This window comes from Corvus hawaiiensis, chromosome Z, assembly GCF_020740725.1.
Source record: "Corvus hawaiiensis isolate bCorHaw1 chromosome Z, bCorHaw1.pri.cur, whole genome shotgun sequence".
NCBI lineage: Eukaryota > Metazoa > Chordata > Aves > Passeriformes > Corvidae > Corvus > Corvus hawaiiensis.
In genome coordinates, this window is record NC_063255.1 from 17510807 (window position 1) to 17527002 (window position 16196).

Genomic DNA, 16196 nt, shown 5'->3' on the forward strand with positions numbered 1-16196 from the left:
ACAGTGTCATTAATTCAATCCAATGAGATACGTTTTATATAACAAAGGGATTTGTTCTGATACTCAAACAATGTATATTAATGAAAGAGTCGAAATGGATTCATTTTGTTCTCAAAGCAAACACATTAAGGAAAGCCATCAAGAAGTAAAGAACACGGCTATTTTTTTTTTTTTTTTTAAACTGTGCTTTATTTAGGGCTAAGCTGGAAAGCGTCATTCAATAATTACAGAAGATTACAAGGAGTTTTAGGGAATTGAGAGTGAAAGAGCAGTTGTATGGAACTGCAGCTGCGTTACACATCTGTACTTCCTAGCTGTGGGCTCAGTTTGCTTCAGTCCTTACTCTGGCAAAATGCTCGTTATATCCCCATGAGAGTTTTGGAAGAGTAAGGACTGCACGGTCAGGCCCAGTATGTAATCAAAATTAACACTAGAAAAAAAAAAAAGGAAAAAAAAAGAAAAAGGAAAAAGAATAAAGAAAAAATGTTCGAGATCGAGATAAAAAATACTGAGAAAAACAAGCAAGAGCATAAACTGAAATACAACAGAAGTATAACCAAATAAATAATCAAAAACAATTATCACACTGCTCAATCGATGCAAACAAGTGTGAGAATGATGTAAATCAAGTTTTAAGACTGTGAAAATAAATTATAATAAATATGATATACTTTAAAATATATGTGTTCTTAAATAATTCATTGTTTTTTCTGAGTCAGATTTTTTAAAGCAATGTCTTATTTTTAACTGCTCTAAAGTCATTTACCAAAGATAAATATCGTGCTTTCATTAAATAGTTTTCCTTGTTTTTTCTCTATCATTACAATTAAAAGTCCTACAAAATATGCAAATTTATTTACAGAAAACAGAGCCAGCATCTTTTTTTTTTAAACATCCCCCTGTTTTTCAAAATTCCTTGTAAACAGTTTCAGAAATTCTTCAAAGAGATTGTTTCTTTAGTTTACTTTTTATGGTTTTTTTTTTTTAGGTTTTTAAAGTTTTTTTTAGTTTTTTTTTTTTTTTTTTTTTTCTTTTTTAAGATTAAGGTACTAGGCTAATCCCTTGCCCTGAAGGTTTCTAGAGCAAATGTGGAAGCTACTGAAGCATAGGATGATGGGATTTTTGCGGACAGCAGATCATGAAGACATGAAGCGTTTAGCTGTGTTTTGTTGTTCAAGTTAGAACTAACGTCTGATAAAAAGACAGCTGTTTTTTTCCCATTTGCATTGTCTACAGAATTGAGTCTTGTCTTGTTTATTTTTTAATAGCTGGAATGCTTGCAGTTAAAAAAGCTGCCAAAATAGCCATTTTTCTCCTTTTTCTCCTCGATAAATAACAGCATCCAACAGCAATTGGCAGAGAGTAGGAATTTATGCTCAATCTAAACTCTACAAAAATTACAGTTCTACAACATCTTTGTTTTTAGCATTAACGCTAACTTCTATGTAGTATTTTTTTTTTGCTTTTTTGTTTTTTTTTATTTTTATGTTGTCTAATTTTTTCTATTATATAGGTATTTTAAACTTTCTTTTTTTAAATTCTGTACAACTATTAGGATTTTAAATGGGGAGAGTTAGAAGCATTTACAAACCTTTTTGTTTTCCATTTAATATCAACCATCTTTCCTTTCTCTTTTCTATGCCTTTTTATGTACTTAATTATGTATTTATTTATTTACTTTTTTTTTGCTTTTCATAGATATCCATCTTACCTGCCTTTAACAACGCAATCTTTGCGTAGTATACAGAAAACCATATGAAAGCTTCATAGACTCTAATTAATGTATAACCAAAGAACCTCCCAAAGTATCAAAGAACTATTATCTTGCCGTTTTAAAAGCATTTAAGCATTTGTAATTTTTTTGTGGCTTTTTTTTTGTTTTTTTTGTGGCTTTTTTTTTGGTTTTTTTTTGTTTTTTTTAAGTTTTTTTTTTTTTTTTAGGTTTTACATATTTCATATAATCGCTCTCAAAAACTGTTTTAGGAACAGCTCAGAGAAAAGGAAAGAACTTCCATATTTTACATACAGCTACAAGTCTGCGGTAAAAAGTTTTGTCCTTTGGTCCCTATATAGCTAAGGAATGACAGATAAAGATGCTCAGTGGCTGTTACCATGGGTCTCGCATGGTAACTGCATCCTCGGTGGCAAACAGGCACTCCTTTGCCAGTATCCAGGTTTGCATCTCCTGTTTGAAGAAAAGCCGCTGTGGTGATATCAGTGTCTCTTCAGAAATCCCGGTTGATCTTCCTCCTGCTCTGATTTTACTTTATGTGTTTGTTTGTTTTCAAGCGCATGTCCTTCGAAGTCAGCAGATGTGATACTTTTCTTGAAGAAATGTTACAGTCTAAACAATCAAAGAGAGAATAGGTCTGAAGTCTTCAGCTTGACTGATATTTGCTGATATGTCAAAGGTGTAATCCAACAGTTCACTTTTTTTTTTAATATATATATACTTTTTTTTTTTCTAAATGTGGCCCATTCAGCTGCTGCCCTAAAAAATGAAGAAGATCATTGCAAATTAAATCAAAAAGGGGAGGGGGAAGTAGGGAAGGTGTGGGGGGAATATTAGAGACAGGGGGGAAAAAAAGACCTAAAAATGAAAATGAAATTAAAATCAAGCCTGTTCTTTTTGGCCCAATCCTGCTCCTGTTGAAAGTAATGGATGTTTTCTTCTCCCTTCAATTGGGACAGGATGGGGCTTCTGCTTTGGTGTTTTGCTTTTGAAGGCCTTGGCTCTGATTCTGCTCCCACTTAACATCAACAGAAGGATTCCCCTTGACTTCAGTGGGAACCGGATCAAACCCAAAGTAAGCAAGGTAGTCACGATCATGATAAAGAAAAACACAATTGTTCCTATTAGTAATAATAATAAATCAAAATAATATTAGGGCGTGTCTATGTAAATCTGTATCACTACGTATGTGAAGACAGCGGCATTTTAATTATTTTTAAGTGCCACTTTACAACGCCAGATCACAATCTTGCTTGGCAGGCTTTTGTAGGGTGAAAGGCATCAGAAAAGGGTAGATCTGTATTTTAATGGGGTGCCATCTCTGACAGTGTATGAGCTTTCTGTGGAGACGTAGCTGCCAATAACATCTACTCCTTTGTGAATGTCAGAAAGTAAGACTTTGAACAGGCAATTTATAGGAGGTTAAATAAAAAAGACTGTTAGAATAAACTTTTTTTTTGAAAAAAATTAAAAAAATAAAGCTAACATTTCTTAAATAAAAAAAAAAATTAAAAAAAATAATCATGATCCGACTAGGCTTGACATTTAAGTAGGATGCTTAATCATTAAGGATTAGCTCTTATCTCCTTCTAGCAAGCAGGTTCTTCTTATACACTCGGTGATTTATTACATCAAGAAACTTAGAAACTGCAAAAGGTCCACTCTGGTGGAAAAGTGTCATGCGGAATATCAATCCATGCTGGCAGGTTTTCACACTGTTGGTTCAACAAACAGCAAACCGTACACAGCAGTCTAAACAATTACAACACCAAAAATAATAATATAATAAAAAAATAAAAAACACTCGTCAAGGACCCTTTTTCAGTTGTAAACAAAAAGATGCATTTTGCTTTTTGATCTGGATGGGTTTTTTTCCCACTCAATCCCTCCCTCCCTCTAAGCAATTAATTTTTGCTGGAGTTGCTGTAATACGGCACCTTAGAATTAGGAATTCTTGAAAAGACATACAATGAGGCTTTTCTTGGGGTTGCTTTTTTTGATTACTATAGTTTGAAAACTACCATTACTATCATTAGTCTTTTTAGTTTTGATTTGGTTTTTCCGTTTTTTTTTTTTTGGTTTTTTTTTTTTTTTTTAATTTTTAGAAAGTGATTTGAAATATCCTAAGGGGAAAAAAAAAGGTGTCAATTGAAAAAGGCCCCAATTCTCCGGAAAAAAAAAAAAATCACAAGATTTTCAGTGCAAAAAATTAACCACACATTTTTCTCTCTATATTTTTTTCCAAATTATCTGTAGTTATAACAATCCCATTTTTTTTCTAAAGAATTAGGAATCCATCTTTTTTTTTTCCTTCTATGTGACATCTAAAGAAGCATAAAACGCTGACGAGAAATCAAACGACAAATAAAGAAACCACTGCAAGCACCAAAAACGAAACGAAAATGAGCACAGCAAAAAATTGTGGCAGCACAAAGTCAAAAAAGGCACATGTGATCATGACTGGCCAATCATCAACTGATACAACATCCAAGAAAAATGCTTCAATCACGGCACCTGCACGAAACTTGACGGCATGTCATGCAACCAATTCTTAGCTTGTTACATGACGCCATCATGTCACACTTTCAACTTCGAGTTGATTTGAACTTACGGCCTGGGGAACTGTATTCTCCACTTTCATGTCATTACGAGAACTTTTTTCCTAGCTCAGCGCGAGACTGTGGTGGATTTGACTGGCTCTTGGTTGGAATTTGATTGAATGACAAAAGAAGAAAAGATTTTTTATATATATATATTTATATATAGTGTGGAAAAGGGGAAAGGTGGGGAAAGAAGATATATATAAAAATAATAATTAAAAAAAAAGTTACAAACACAGCATCAATCAAAAAATTCTAATGAAAATACTTGCCATTAAACTATAGAAAACGAAACAAGAATGAGAGCAAAACAAACTAACTGAACAGAAAAAAAGAAAGGAAAAGAAGAAAAGAAAATAAGGAAGAATGAAAAAAAAAAAAAAGGATGGAGGAGGCCTAGCCAGAGACACACACATAAAACACACACTTAAATGTGGACACACGGTCAACAGCGAACAGGAACAGAGCGTGATGCAGTGGCTGTTGAGGAGAGCATGCACTGAATGGATGAGCGCAGACACAGATCGGTTTGCGGAGTCTGGAAAATAAACACATTCACTGCCAACCAGAATGCTTTCGTTAGCACCGGCCTTCCCCACACCACCCCCAGCCACCTGGGCTTCACTGGATGGCTGGTCAGAGTCCTCTGGGAGCCTCTCCATTGCCTTGGATGGACTCCGGAGCAGGTACCGCTCGGATTTGGTTTACATCGCAAGTTTAAAATTGTGGGGGAGTAATAGGCCAAGAGCTGCTGTGGCTACTGAGAATAAATAAATAAATAAATAAAAAACCAAACCAAAACAACAACAACAAAAAAGAAAAACAAAAAGGAAAGCAGCTACTGCTGGTTGCTGCATGTCCATTTAGCAGTTCACAGGACGGCGGGCTCTGAAACAGCAATGCTGGTATGGTGTGGGAAGCAGACTTGTAGGAGGACTCGGATGATACAATGGTCCCTAAATCAGCGTCATTAAAAGAAGGACATTTACTCCTTTGGAATTTAGCTCTGGCCTGAATTGAAAAGTTAATGGAAAACAAAAGGAATAAGAGAAAGAGAAGAGAAAAGGAGAGGAGAGGAGAAGAGGAAGAGGAAGAGGAAGAGGAGAGGAGAGAAGAGAAGAGAAGAGAAGAGAAGAGAAGAGAAGAGAAGAGAAGAGAAGAGAAGAGAAGAGAAGAGAAGAGAAGAGAAGAGAAGAGAAGAGAAGAGAAGAGAAGGAGATAAAGCAGAAATGAAAGAAAAAAAAAGAAAAAACAAAAGGAGAAAGGAAAGGAAAAAGCAAAGGACAAAGAAAAAGGAAAAGGAATAAAACCTGCCAGGGGCTGGTTGCTACAATCTGTAGAAACACCCTGTTCCTTTCCTATGAAGGAAAATGTCCCTTTACTGGGCCATGGAGTTTTGCCTCAGTACACCAAAAATCACTGCACAGAACAATACACTTGTCTCAGTCAGCAGCTATGCACTCCGTTCCTCAGGTATTGCCTTTCTGTCCCTTGGCAGGGCTCATATCTCTCCTCGCAGCCTATTTCTGAAAAGTCACTGCACACGGATGAAATTTCACCTCCTGTCGGGGTGTCACAAGAATATTGTTGGCAGTTCTTATCCTGAAGTCATGCACACTGGCTAGCGAAAATTCTTTCCCTAGCTTTTTGTTTGTTTGTCTGGGGTTTCTTTACTGTTTCTGTGAACTGAAACATGCTTTCTTGGCTACAGCAGCTATGCTCAGCTGACAAGAGATGATGCTGAACTAAACCCCTCATCTGAGCTCTGGCTTCAGCTACACACTTTTCCCAGTGTTGGCTGCTGTCTTGGTTGAAGCTGACTCCTTCTTGATGGCCTGGCCCCAAAGTCTTGCCCTTTGGTGATCTGAAAGTGTCAACCTGAGCTTCCTGGGGTTTGACATAGACAAACCTTGCATCTGCCTGGTACCCCCAAGGCAGATGCAAAATCTGTGTCTACAGTTATTTCACAAGCCCAGATGGGGAAAACTGTCCTTTTGAAGATGGCCCAGGATAGAATTGTTGTCATTTGTGTTCCTAGGTACCCAAGAGCAAATAGTGTCAGCTGTACAGCTTCCAGAAGAGGAAAAGATCTCTGGCATCCCTCTTACCCCTCTGGGCTTTCTGGCCATGTCATAACACAGGAAAAACAAGCAGCTGGGAAAGGAAGGAGAGCTGTCAGCACCATCACAGCAAGACCTGTCTCTTTCCTTACCTCAGCTGTGCCAGTAGGAAAAGGAAGGGTTAACAAGCCTTGATTCAATGGATGGATGAAGGCGGCAACAGGAATGGGAGAGATCTGGTGGAGCAAACAATATCCTGCTCTATTCCTGGGGAGTAGCAACAACACGTCTCCTCTCTGGGGTTGTAGTGTGGGATAGCACCCGCTGCAGGGTCAGGAGTGCAGCTTAGTGGGCAGTGGGTTTACACATGGATGCTAGATCCAGGCAACTGTGCTGAGGAGCTGCTGGGGAGAGGTCCTTTGCTGTAATTTTACTGAGGAAAAGATTTAATGTGCAGAGTGGGAAGGACCGGGCTGGTGTGTCAGTGACCACTGCTTTGGAGGTGGTACTACCATCCCTCTGCCTGTCCTCCACAGACACCCTCAGACAGTGCAGATGAAACACATGCGTGCACGCGCACACACACACACACACACACACACACACACAAACATTTATATGTACAGATGAAGGATTAGGACTTGCTGAGGCTAAAGAAACAGAAAAAAAAAGAAAAAAGCCACCTGAAAATATTCTTTCACACAAGAGTTACATGTGGTCATCCTGTCTGCATAACTTGGGTCTGTGTTTCAAGCACCAGATGAAAAGCGGGGGTCTGCAGCAGCTACCTTGTTAGTGGACAGGAGAAGATCCTTTGATAGTCTCAAGGGACATGTCCAAGATCTTGCTCCACTGAACAAACTATAGACAAATAAATCTGGTAAACGCCCAACTTCTTCTTGGAAGCACATAAGTCCCTAACAGCCTGGGACTGTTCTCCATGAACACTGGAGAGAGATAAGGGCATGAAGTCCTAATGATGGGATTCAAGACATCTTCATCTGAACAGATCACTCTAGGACAGTATTAGTAGAGACATACAGGGACTGTAGGTCCCAAATCACTCCTGCTTAGGAACTGTTTCAGATAAGACTGTGAGTCATGGCCAAAAGGACCCAGTATCTCTCTCGTGGTTATAATGAGGACCCTGACTGACTTGCTGTGAAGGGGGTAGTTACAGTGTAGGTCTATACCATCAGGGAAAATGAATCTCAGTTAAAGCCACGGTTAGACAAACATAAATCTAGTCATATCCTTGCAACCTGTGCTGTCAGCACCGTAGTCCTAATGCTACAAACACCTTTGTTGCAGTAAAGCTTTTAACAGCAGTTCCTGGCTGGACTGTGAGGATAAGCTCTGCACTGTGGGAGGCACTCACTGCCCACGAGTGTGGTACTGGGTGCTGAGGGAGCTGGCAGAGGCCCTCACTAAGCAACTCTGTTGCTTATCAGCAGTCCTGTTAACCAGAGAAGTGCCAGTTGATGTAGGTTAGCCAGTGTGATGCCCATCCACAAGAAGGGCTGGAAGGAGGATCTAGAGAGCTACACATCTGTCAGCCTGACCTCAGTGCTGGGGAAGCTCATGAAGCAGATCATCCTCAGTGCCATCCTGCAGCACATGCAGGACAACCAGGGGATCAGGTCCAGTCAGCATGAGTTCGTGAAAGACAGGTCCTGCTTGACCAACATGATCCCCTTCTGTGACAAGGTGATCTGTTTAGTTGATGAGTGAAATGCTGGGAATGTGTCTATGTGGACTTCAGTAAAGCCTTTGACAGCATTTCCCACAGCATTTTCCAGAAGAAACTGACTGCTTGTGGCTTGGATGGGTGCACTGTTGCCTGGGTAAAGATCTGGATGATGCTTGGGCCCAAAGAGTGTGAGTGAATGGAATGACATCCAGCTGGGGCTGGTCAGTAGTGGTGTTCACCTGGGCTCAGCACAGTAGGAGACTGAGGGGGAGACCTTATCACTCTCCCTCTGAAAGGAGGTTGCAGACAGGTGGGGGTCAGTCTCTTCCCCCAGGTAACCAGTGACAAAGCAAGAGAAAACAGCCTTGGGTTGCAATAGGGGTGGTTTAAATTGGATATTAGGAAAAACTTCTTCACTGAAAGGCTTGTTGGGCACTGGAATTGGCTGCCTTGTGGTGTCACCATTCCTGAAGATATTTAGAAAAGGTGTAGCTGTGCTGCTTAGAGCCACAGTTTAGTGGTGGACTTGTCAGTGCTGGGTTAATGATTGAATTCAATACTTTTAGAGTTTTTTTACAGCCTAGTCTATACTATGATTCCATGATACCCTTAAAGCAGGTAGGTGACCTGAGAGAGGTGTGCAAGTTGCTGCATAAGCCTAACAGTCCCTGACTATCTGGTGAGTGCCACAGCAGCAGTCACTGTATATCTCCTAAGCTGCAAAGGCAGCCAGAAGCAGGTACAAGCTTGCTCTGTGCCTTCACAGGACCACAAATTTGTCCCAACTCTGCCACCATCGTGGTGGGCTACCAGGTTGAGTTCTTCCCCTGCAGAAATCTACTGCCTCCAGTTCCACATCGTTTCTACCATGTCTCTCCCCTGAGTCCTTATTAGTTAAGTCTCCACTGATCATCTCTATCCCTCTTTTCTTGTCTTGGAGGTAAGAAACCTCCCCCTGAAGAAACTCAAAGGCTGTCACTTCTTACAGCAGCAAAGTGGCAGCATCCTGTGCTCACACGGAAGCCTCTGATCGTGGCATATACTGACTTCTTCACCTTTATACAATATATAATAATCTCCATTTACACACACATGTGTGCCTTTGTACCCAAAACTGCAGTCAGAATCCTGTCCTTCTGTCTGCTGGAGCCTGTGGCCATGCACACCTACTGGAAGGAACTGGACATGTTTTTGCTGCTGGTGATAGATCTTCACAGCTATTGCCTCTGAAGCTGATCAATATTATTAAAATTCCAGCCAATGTTTTTCTCCCCTGCCTTTTGTACTGTTTCTGTAGCAATTTCCCTCTCTGTTTTTGCCTCCAATGCTGGATGGCTCTGCTTTCCTTATGCCTCAGTCCTCCTCTTCACTGTACCCCAATACCAACCCACACAGATTCTCCCCCTCCGCCCCCCCCCCCAGCTCCTCCCCGGAGTGTCTGGCAGAGGTGGAAAAAGGAGGCAGGGCTCTCCAAAACAGAATCCGTCCCTTGACAACCACTGCTAAGGCTGTGTGGTGAGCCTAAGATTAGGAGCCCAAATGTGTTAGAGTGGGAAGGGCAGTGCAGTGAAGGGGACTTTGCAGCCATGCTAGGATTAAAAGAAGCCTGATCATTTATACCAGACATCAACACATTTACCTGGTCTCTTGGGGTGCTCTTTTCAGTGGGGGGCGGGGGGGGGAAGAATGTTTTTGTCAGATGCTTCAGTTCTAACATCTGAATGTTAAAAAGGAGGCAGATTGTATCTATGAGTCTTTATATACATGAAAATGCACAGCAACAGACCCACATGTATATGTACAGAGGTATTACATATACATACATATCAACAGAGACAATTGCACACACACAACAGAGAAGCCAGTGTGGTCCAACAGGGAGATGGAAGTCCCGCATTTTAAATGCTAATGTTTTCTCTGTTTTGGTTTTTTTTTTTTAATATGCTCGATGACCCTGCCTCATTTTTCCCATTTATAAATTTAAGGTGATGATAAAAATTAGGTCTTAAATTGCAATGCCCTTCTTTCAAATAATTGTATGACTTACTTGCTGTGCAGTGCTGTTACTAGGATTGCTCTCATTTAACTATGTTACATTAAGAGCTAGTTGAAAAATGACAATTATTTTCCGGAGGAAAATTGTCATTATTTTGGCTTTCTTTCATGTGAATATTTTAGTTAATAAACAAAACAAATCTGGGGTGGGGGAGGTGGCCAGAGAAATAGATTAATTTTGCCTTTTTTTAATCAGTCTGAAAACCAGTCCATTTTTAAGAGGAATTTAGTGTTTTGAAGGCCAACATTTTTAATCAAGACAGTTATGCTTTTTGTGCTGTTTGCATTTCTTTTTTAATCTACTGGAATGAAAATTTGCTGAGGAAACATCCAGTTTGGTCAAAATGTCACTTTTTGGTCATCCCCTCCTCCCCCAGCTTGTTTGATGAAAAATTGTGAAGCAGCAATAGCTGTGCCACCTCTGATTTATCTATTTTTCTAGAGCCATTAGTCTCAAGCAGCAGATGAAAATGCACCACAACAGAGCAGCTGCTCCTGGAGAAGCCAGCTTGGACAGCCAGAAAATGTCACTGGCTCCCTGAGCAGTGTTGCCTTTTCTCACTCTCCCCCGAGCAGTGGCAGAAGAGGTGGCCACAGGGTGGTGGGGGTCACAAGGGTGGTGGAGGAGTCCCAAAAAAGATGTGGAGGTGTGTGGTGGGAGGAAGGGCTGGGCTGGGCAGAGTGGGATTTAGGGTGGGCTGGTGCAGGAGGGAGCTCTGCCCACTGCCAGGGCTGCAGCTGGGAGCAACTAAGGGCTTGGTAAGGTCTGAGTGGTCACAGCCCTGTCCACCCTCCTCAGCAACACGCAGAATTTACGTGCTCATGCAGATGTAGCTATGGCTCTATTCCTCTCTCAGCTCTGTTTTGCCAACCAAGAGCTTTGCAGGCAAAGTTCAGTGCAATGAACTCAGGTCATTTTGAGAAGCAGTGATGCGAAAGGTCAAATGACTGTTATATGGCTACTTTTCCAGCAAAGGATGCCACCTCTTTCCCTCCCAATGGCCAAGCCAGTGGGTCCTGTGCCCTGAGGAGCATTTATCCTGCCTCATACCAAGTGCTCACCCCTACTTTCGCTGCAGGTGAATATTAGGTGAGAGAGGAAATTAAGCTTCCTTTCTGCATACAATGAAAGGTTCTTTATTACAAGGGGGCCTCAAGGAGTTTTCTATCTCCTGAGCATTGTACCAACAGTTTAATTAAAAAAATGTACATGGTTGAGAACGAAGTCTAATTGGGAAGCTGTAAGAAAGCCTCTGTGTCCAGTCTCCACCGTTTCTGCTTTTTCCCTTTATAGATTGAGTAGACCTTATCAAAATGATGATGAAACCAGTGCTACACTCTCCTGTTTTAGTTGCTGACCATTAGATAGGGATGCCTGCTACCCTTTTCCTTTCCTCAGCAGACCCCTAGGATTACCTCCTGATCGAGTCCAGCTCGTAGATCTCAGGAGGGTCAATTAGGTTGCCTGTGCCCTCCCAGTAGGTTGCCTGATATACCCCACCAGTGGCTGCAGTACCTGCCACAAGACATGAGAGCCCCCAGCTCCTGCCAGGCTGGGGGGGGTAATAATTTGGTCTGTAGTTGCTCACCAGGTACAGGAAGGGTGTGTTGGAGTGGTGCTTGTGGGGGTTGCAAAGGGAGGAGACCCCAGCTCTTCTCCCAGCCTGACATCCCTGTCAGAAACATGTTCTCCCTCTCAAAGCTGGTCCTGTGTGACTTCACTCTCCTTCTGCCAAGGCTGTTCAGCTCCATTCCTGGTCTCTGTACCCCTTTAAATCAGAATGCAGCCAGGAACACATACTCCCAGCTTGCAACACTCAATTACTCCTTCTGATATTTTATTTTTTTGCCTGCAGCTTCAAATTACCTTCAAGGTGCACAGTGCAATTAGCTAAAAATATTTCCTGCTTCATTTTAATTGCACTAAAACTCTGATGTACCTCCAGTGAGGTGCTGTAAGGTAGAAATTGGTGCCCCAAATATTTCAAATTGATTAAAGTCCAGGATGACTCAATAAGCTTACATAGTTCTATTAATTATTAAATACTAATAATTTTTTGTTTAAAACCCCACAAACAGTTTTGAAGCCAAATTCTGTATGAAGTTTCTAAAAGAAGATACTTTTACTAAGGAGATGGTTACTCTTTCTGAGTTGGAGAAAGATAAGACAAGAATTCCACCATATAGTTGGAGTGGTTTCCATCTGAAGAATTCACGTCCCCTGGCAAATTTTAGTATCTCAGAATTTGATTCTGAAAACACTTATGCATGTGACTTATGTCTGTGACTCATTTCACTGCTATAGCTGAGGTATTTATATGATTCTAATTTAGAATTGGATCACATTTTTGTTTAAAGCCTTTCTTGGTGGAAAATGCAGGTGATCAGTCAAACATTATCACTGCTTAAAAATAGTCAAAACTTTCTGTCTGAGAATTTAAAAAGAAATCCAAAACAAAACATTTTTTTTTCTGAAAGCACTGAAAACCAATGTGCTGATTCCGATGATGTCTGGTTCATAAGACTAATTCAATATACGTTGAAAAGAGTATTGAAAATAAATCCCAAATTCTATTTGCATCCAGTTGAGTCTGATCAGTCTCAGTTCTTTAGGTTTCTTTTAACCTCAGATAGCCTGTGCTTATGAAGCATGTCCCCTTGTGCCTGCAGCTGTGCTGGCTTGGGAGTGCTATCATTCCCTGATCCACAGAGCTGAACCAAGCAAATTCAGCAAGTTTCTCACCAGTCTCATACAAATGACAGGATCAAGTTAACCTAAGCCTTTTATGCTCCTCCCTCTGCCTACAAATTTGGATTAACCAAATTGAGGAATGGTAGTGGGCAAGAGGTGGGATTCAGTGCTTGGCTTACCCACTTCCATGGCTGTGAAGGAAGCCTGATAGCCATGGTGGAGTCCAGGGTAAATATCAGAAAAATGCTGCCCACCCTGCAACTCTCCCTCCCTCTTTCGTGCTCACCAGGGCAAGAAAAACCTCTGACCATCGCCAGAGCAGCTCGTGTCTGCAACTGATTCTTACACAATTTTGAGGGAAATTGAAGGCGTTCAGCCTCTTGCCAAAGGGCACAACGAGAAGGTGGATCTTGGAAAAAACCCAAACCCACCAGCCCCTTGCTGTTGGTGTGCAAGTCCATGCACTTTCTTCCTCTGAAACAGAACTCCAGGAAGGCAGGTATTGGCTCCTCCTTCCCCTTGGGAATACAGGAGATGGATTAAAGAGTAGGGGAAAAAAAGTTATTTCATCGTTAGCCTGCCCCGAACAAGAAGAGGTTCCTGACACCAACAAACTAATCAACGGTGAAAGCTCATGAGGTCAAGCTTTCCCTTCTCCTCCATTATTCTTTTGATTTTTTTCTAACTGGCTGGGACTCGATAGCTCTGGCAAGTCTATAAATATAAAATCCTTTCTTGTCTTCCCCTGGAGCACACCAAGGACCATTTGAATACCCATAGGGACAAGTTAAAACTAAACAAAACCAAAGCAACTTGCAAGGAACAAGTCGTCCAGCCAATCTTCAAATGCTGACCATTCTGTAAGTCAGTCCCAAGAAACTTGTCTCTTCTCAAAAGGAATTGGGAAAGGCAGCTCTCCCTCTTAAGAGCACTCCCTCTGGGTTCAGTGTTTTGTGTGGAGATTTATGGTCAGGAATGTTAATGCCTAATAACTGAGCTGGCTGAGCTGGAACAGGGTGAGAGCTAGGCCTGAAGGAGGCAGCCCCAGACCACCAGGGCTAAGCTCTGGCAGTGTGGGCTGCCTCCAGCACCTCAATGCCTGTGCCTGTGCCTCCTCACCTATGCTGCCTTGGACAGCCACCAGTGCACGGCTGTAAGAGTTTCCCTGACCCGACCACCAAGAAGAACTCAACCTTAGTATAATCTGAAAAGAGGGGAACATTTGCCTGTGGAAACACTGGCCCCTACCCTATAGAATGTAAAATGGTCCTGAAGTCAAATGAGAATTGTTTGTACACCATCTTGGTATGGAGGGGAAATGGTAGAGGAACAGGGAAGATTTATGGCTTGTACTGCATTGGAAATACCCAAAGTTCCTGTCCCAAAGCACTGCCCATGTTCTCTCCATTGCAGCACAGGGAACTTCACTCGGCAGTCTTCTCATGGCAGAGGAAAGGCTGCTCCTTGCATCTTTCCTGTCCTTGGGCTCTCTGCTGAGATCTGTGCTCCTTCAGAGCTCTGTCTGGTAGAAAAAGGAGGAAAGAAAAATGCCCCTTTCCCTACCAACAGCTGACATACAGGAATCATAGCTGCAGCATAAGCTTCTCTGATGGATTCTGCCTCAGCAAAATGAAATTAAGATTTCAGCAAACAAGCTCCAATTCCATGGTACCAGTAGAACAAATGACATCTGATAATTGCTAACTCCTTTTGCTTATTCTTTGCTCTGTTCACCCCATCAGTCTCTCCAGATTATATTTTCAGCTGAGTTTAATGAACGCCATTTATTAAACTAACACCAGGGTTCTGCTTTGGCCTCAGACAGATGTGCCTGCTAATATGAATCATTTTGTTCAATTGGATTATTCTGATGGAGAGCAGATCCCTGCCACTCCGAGGAGCACAAACAAATGGGGAACAGCTCGCCTCCAGTTGTGACCAGCCGCTTGCCTTCATTAGGAGGCAGCTCCAGGCTCCGCAGGCAACTTGGCAGGATGGTGTCCCTACTGCTCCCATCAGCCAGCATTTCTGCTCCTTTCCATTTACCTCGCATGTGCAGGGAGAGCTCAGAACTCAGTGTGGCCCTGAGCCTGGCTTGTCAGGGGGACATGAACATTGCTGCCACCTTCCCTGAGTTCACCAGAGGCGTGGGCAACAGGATTCACCTCTTCCTTTTTATGACGAACATTCCTTATCTGAACACATACCAGACTCCCCTAACTGTGTATCCTTCCCTTCCCAGTATGGAGTGTCTGACCTCCTTTACACTGGCACCTGAGAAAATGTAGACTACTTATTTGCTATTGATCCTTCTTTACTCTGATCTTCTCCAATTATTTGGGCAAAGGGACAGGGATGATATGGTTTTAAAGGCTTGTATTAATCAGAAAAAAAGGAGATAAAATCCATCTGAAATCTCCCAGACAGAGATTCCCTCAGTCTATCGTTTGGGATTTTAGTGTTGAAAATTTTGGGTCAATCTCTGTAATACATTGTGTTCAGGCACCAGACATCCATCTATCTGTCTATCTCAATACAAATCCTGCCTTCTGTGAACCATAAAACTCCTATCAGAGTGACATTACCACTTCTCACTTCGACAGAACACACTGAGCACACACAACTTGGGGAAAAAATTACAGAGGCAATTTGAAAGATTAGAAGAGAAAAAGCAGAAGATTTCTGCTCCCTGAGCACAAGTGGCCAAATCCCGTGGCAAGTGTTTAGTTGGCACAAATCATCATCACTCCCTTAAAGCCTACATTTTTTCCCCAGCTGAAGGACAGGCCCAGCACTTCTTCAGATACCTGTGAACCTCAGGACAACTCATTTATTCTAGAGCATTTCGGAAGAAAAAAATTATTTCCATTTTAATCCTAAGCAGCATCCTGGGGTTACTTCCAGGAATCCCTGGTGAGTCCCAGAAGTCAGACTCTCAGGAAGTGGGTCTGTGCTGAAAGAGGAAAGACCCCAGAGACAACCATGGTGCCAGTCTGTGTGCCTTTACTGATTACTCACAGCACATTAGCATGCTCCTCAACAAAGCCATCTAAGGACATAAATTCCTTCATTCAGGTTTAAGTGTAGGAATACCTCTCCAGGAGTGAGCTATTCTTTTACTCCTGATGAGGATCTGTACACCTTCATCTAAATTGCATTACACTGGTCTTCTTGGGTAATGGGAACAAGGCCAGTAGGAATTCCTGTTGGGATTTTGTGTAACAAGGTCTGTATGGTCTGTACTAAACAATGCCCTTGTAACCTAAGAGCAGAAGACAGAAACCCCCCAAATAAACCCCTGTCTGAAAGCACCAAGTCTCTTAAAACTGACATGGGAGAGCCCAATTTCCCACAGTTGGCATTGGGC

At 41.8% G+C, this 16196-nt stretch overlaps 1 protein-coding gene across 16 annotated transcripts in view; it reads right to left on the reverse strand.

Annotated features, from left to right (window-relative positions):
* Positions 1 to 740: 740 nt before the first annotated feature.
* Positions 741 to 16196, reverse strand: part of CELF4 (CUGBP Elav-like family member 4) — a 701592-nt gene continuing 686136 nt past the window's right edge. For 13 of the 16 annotated variants that reach the window (XM_048290994.1, XM_048290990.1, XM_048290992.1 and 10 more), the window contains one exon: positions 741 to 2491. The gene's annotated coding sequence lies outside the window, so the exon portion shown is untranslated. Of the gene's footprint in view, positions 2492 to 4343; positions 4432 to 16196 lie in introns of all 16 variants that reach the window. The other 3 variants (XR_007200839.1, XR_007200838.1, XM_048290981.1) reach the window with 3 other exon arrangements.